This window comes from Hemiscyllium ocellatum, unplaced genomic scaffold, assembly GCF_020745735.1.
Source record: "Hemiscyllium ocellatum isolate sHemOce1 unplaced genomic scaffold, sHemOce1.pat.X.cur. scaffold_806_pat_ctg1, whole genome shotgun sequence".
Taxonomy (NCBI): domain Eukaryota; kingdom Metazoa; phylum Chordata; class Chondrichthyes; order Orectolobiformes; family Hemiscylliidae; genus Hemiscyllium; species Hemiscyllium ocellatum.
This window is the reverse complement of record NW_026869246.1, coordinates 152532-156080: the sequence shown is the minus strand read 5'-3', so window position 1 is coordinate 156080 and position 3549 is coordinate 152532.

Genomic DNA, 3549 nt, shown 5'->3' with positions numbered 1-3549 from the left:
CACTGTCGGAGGGTCAGTGCAGAGGGAGGGCCGCACTGTCTGAGGGTCAGTACTGAGGGAGGTCCGCACTGTCGGAGGGTCAGTGCTGAGGGAGTGGCGTACTTTTCCCTCACTGCCTCACTTCTCATTCACTCCTCCCTCACTCACTCGTCCCTCACTCACTCATTTACTCACTCATTCTTCCCTCACTCACTCTTCCCTCACTCCCTTACTGACTCACTCCTCATTCACTCCTCCCTCCCTCACTCGTCCCTCACTCACTGACTCACTCCTCCCTCACTCACTCACTGACTCACTCCTACCTCACTCATTCACTCATCCCTCACTCACACGCTGACTCACTCCTCCCTCACTCATTCACTGACTCACTCCTCTGCGGAGGGTCAGTACTGAGGGAGGGCCGCACTGTGGGAGGGTCAGTACCGAGGGAGCGCCGCACTGTGGGAGGGTCAGTACTGAGGGAGCGCCGCACTGTCGGAGGGTCAGTACCGAGGGAGTGCCGCACTGTCGGAGGGTCAGTACTGAGGGAGCCCCGCACTGTCGGAGGGTCAGTACTGAGGGAGTGCCGCACTGTCGGAGGGTCAGTACTGAGGGAGCGCCGCACTGTCGGAGGGTCAGTACTGAGGGAGGGCCGCACTATCGGAGGGTCAGTACTGAGGGAGGGCCGCACTGTCGGAGGGTCAGTACTGAGGGAGCGCCGCACTGTCGGAGGGTCAGTACTGAGGGAGAGCCGCACTGTCGGAGGGTCAGTACTGAGGGAGGGCCGCACTGTCGGAGGGTCAGTACTGAGGGAGGGCCGCACTGTCGGAGGGTCAGTACTGAGGGAGGGCCGCACTGTCGGAGGGTCAGTGCTGAGGGAGCGCCGCACTTTCGGAAGGTCAGTACGGAGGGAGTGCCGCACTGTCGGAGGGTCAGTACTGAGGGAGCCCAGCACTGTCGGAGGGTCAGTACTGAGGGAGGGCCGCACTGTCGGAGGGTCAGTACTGAGGGAGGTCCGCACTGTCGGAGGGTCAGTGCTGAGGGAGCGCTGCACTGTCGGAGGGTCAGTACTGAGGGAGGGCCGCACTGTCGGAGGGTCAGTACTGAGTGAGAGCCGCACTGTCGGAGGGTCAGTGCAGAGGGAGGGCCGCACTGTCTGAGGGTCAGTACTGAGGGAGGTCCGCACTGTCGGAGGGTCAGTGCTGAGGGAGTGGCGTACTTTTCCCTCACTGCCTCACTTCTCATTCACTCCTCCCTCACTCACTCGTCCCTCACTCACTCATTTACTCACTCATTCTTCCCTCACTCACTCTTCCCTCACTCCCTTACTGACTCACTCCTCATTCACTCCTCCCTCCCTCACTCGTCCCTCACTCACTGACTCACTCCTCCCTCACTCACTCACTGACTCACTCCTACCTCACTCATTCACTCATCCCTCACTCACACGCTGACTCACTCCTCCCTCACTCATTCACTGACTCACTCCTCTGCGGAGGGTCAGTACTGAGGGAGGGCCGCACTGTGGGAGGGTCAGTACCGAGGGAGCGCCGCACTGTGGGAGGGTCAGTACTGAGGGAGCGCCGCACTGTCGGAGGGTCAGTACCGAGGGAGTGCCGCACTGTCGGAGGGTCAGTACTGAGGGAGCCCCGCACTGTCGGAGGGTCAGTACTGAGGGAGCCCCGCACTGTCGGAGGGTCAGTACTGAGGGAGTGCCGCACTGTCGGAGGGTCAGTACTGAGTGAGAGCCGCACTGTCGGAGGGTCAGTGCAGAGGGAGTGCCGCACTGTCGGGGTCAGTACTGAGGGAGTGCCGCACTGTCTGAGGGTCAGTACTGAGGGAGGTCCGCACTGTCGGAGGGTCAGTGCTGAGGGAGTGGCGTACTTTTCCCTCACTGCCTCACTTCTCATTCACTCCTCCCTCACTCACTCGTCCCTCACTCACTCATTTACTCACTCATTCTTCCCTCACTCACTCTTCCCTCACTCCCTTACTGACTCACTCCTCATTCACTCCTCCGTCCCTCACTCGTCCCTCACTCACTGACTCACTCCTCCCTCACTCACTCACTGACTCACTCCTACCTCACTCATTCACTCATCCCTCACTCACACGCTGACTCACTCCTCCCTCACTCATTCACTGACTCACTCCTCTGCGGAGGGTCAGTACTGAGGGAGGGCCGCACTGTGGGAGGGTCAGTACCGAGGGAGCGCCGCACTGTGGGAGGGTCAGTACCGAGGGAGCGCCGCACTGTCGGAGGAGTACCGAGGGAGCGCCGCACTGTGGGAGGGTCAGTACCGAGGGAGCGCCGCACTGTCGGAGGGTCAGTACCGAGGGAGCGCCGCACTGTCGGAGGGTCAGTACCGAGGGAGCGCCGCACTGTCGGAGGGTCAGTACTGAGGGAGAGCCGCACTGTCGGAGGGTCAGTACTGAGGGAGCGCCGCACTGTCGGAGGGTCAGTACTGAGGGAGAGCCGCACTGTCGGAGGGTCAGTACCGAGGGAGCGCCGCACTGTCGGAGGGTCAGTACCGAGGGAGAGCCGCACTGTCGGAGGGTCAGTACCGAGGGAGTGCCGCACTGTCGGAGGGTCAGTACTGAGGGAGCGCCGCACTGTCGGAGGGTCAGTACTGAGGGAGCGCCGCACTGTCGGGGGGTCAGTACTGAGGGAGGGCCGCACTATCGGAGGGTCAGTACTGAGGGAGGGCCGCACTGTCGGAGGGTCAGTACTGAGGGAGCGCCGCACTGTCGGAGGGTCAGTACTGAGGGAGAGCCGCACTGTCGGAGGGTCAGTACTGAGGGAGGGCCGCACTGTCGGAGGGTCAGTACTGAGGGAGGGCCGCACTGTCGGAGGGTCAGTACTGAGGGAGGGCCGCACTGTCGGAGGGTCAGTGCTGAGGGAGCGCCGCACTGTCGGAAGGTCAGTACGGAGGGAGTGCCGCACTGTCGGAGGGTCAGTACTGAGGGAGCCCAGCACTGTCGGAGGGTCAGTACTGAGGGAGGGCCGCACTGTCGGAGGGTCAGTACTGAGGGAGGTCCGCACTGTCGGAGGGTCAGTGCTGAGGGAGCGCTGCACTGTCGAGGGTCAGTACTGAGGGAGGGCCGCACTGTCGGAGGGTCAGTACTGAGTGAGAGCCGCACTGTCGGAGGGTCAGTGCAGAGGGAGGGCCGCACTGTCTGAGGGTCAGTACTGAGGGAGGTCCGCACTGTCGGAGGGTCAGTGCTGAGGGAGTGGCGTACTTTTCCCTCACTGCCTCACTTCTCATTCACTCCTCCCTCACTCACTCGTCCCTCACTCACTCATTTACTCACTCATTCTTCCCTCACTCACTCTTCCCTCACTCCCTTACTGACTCACTCCTCATTCACTCCTCCCTCCCTCACTCGTCCCTCACTCACTGACTCACTCCTCCCTCACTCACTCACTGACTCACTCCTACCTCACTCATTCACTCATCCCTCACTCACACGCTGACTCACTCCTCCCTCACTCATTCACTGACTCACTCCTCTGCGGAGGGTCAGTACTGAGGGAGGGCCGCACTGTGGGAGGGTCAGTACCGAGGGAGC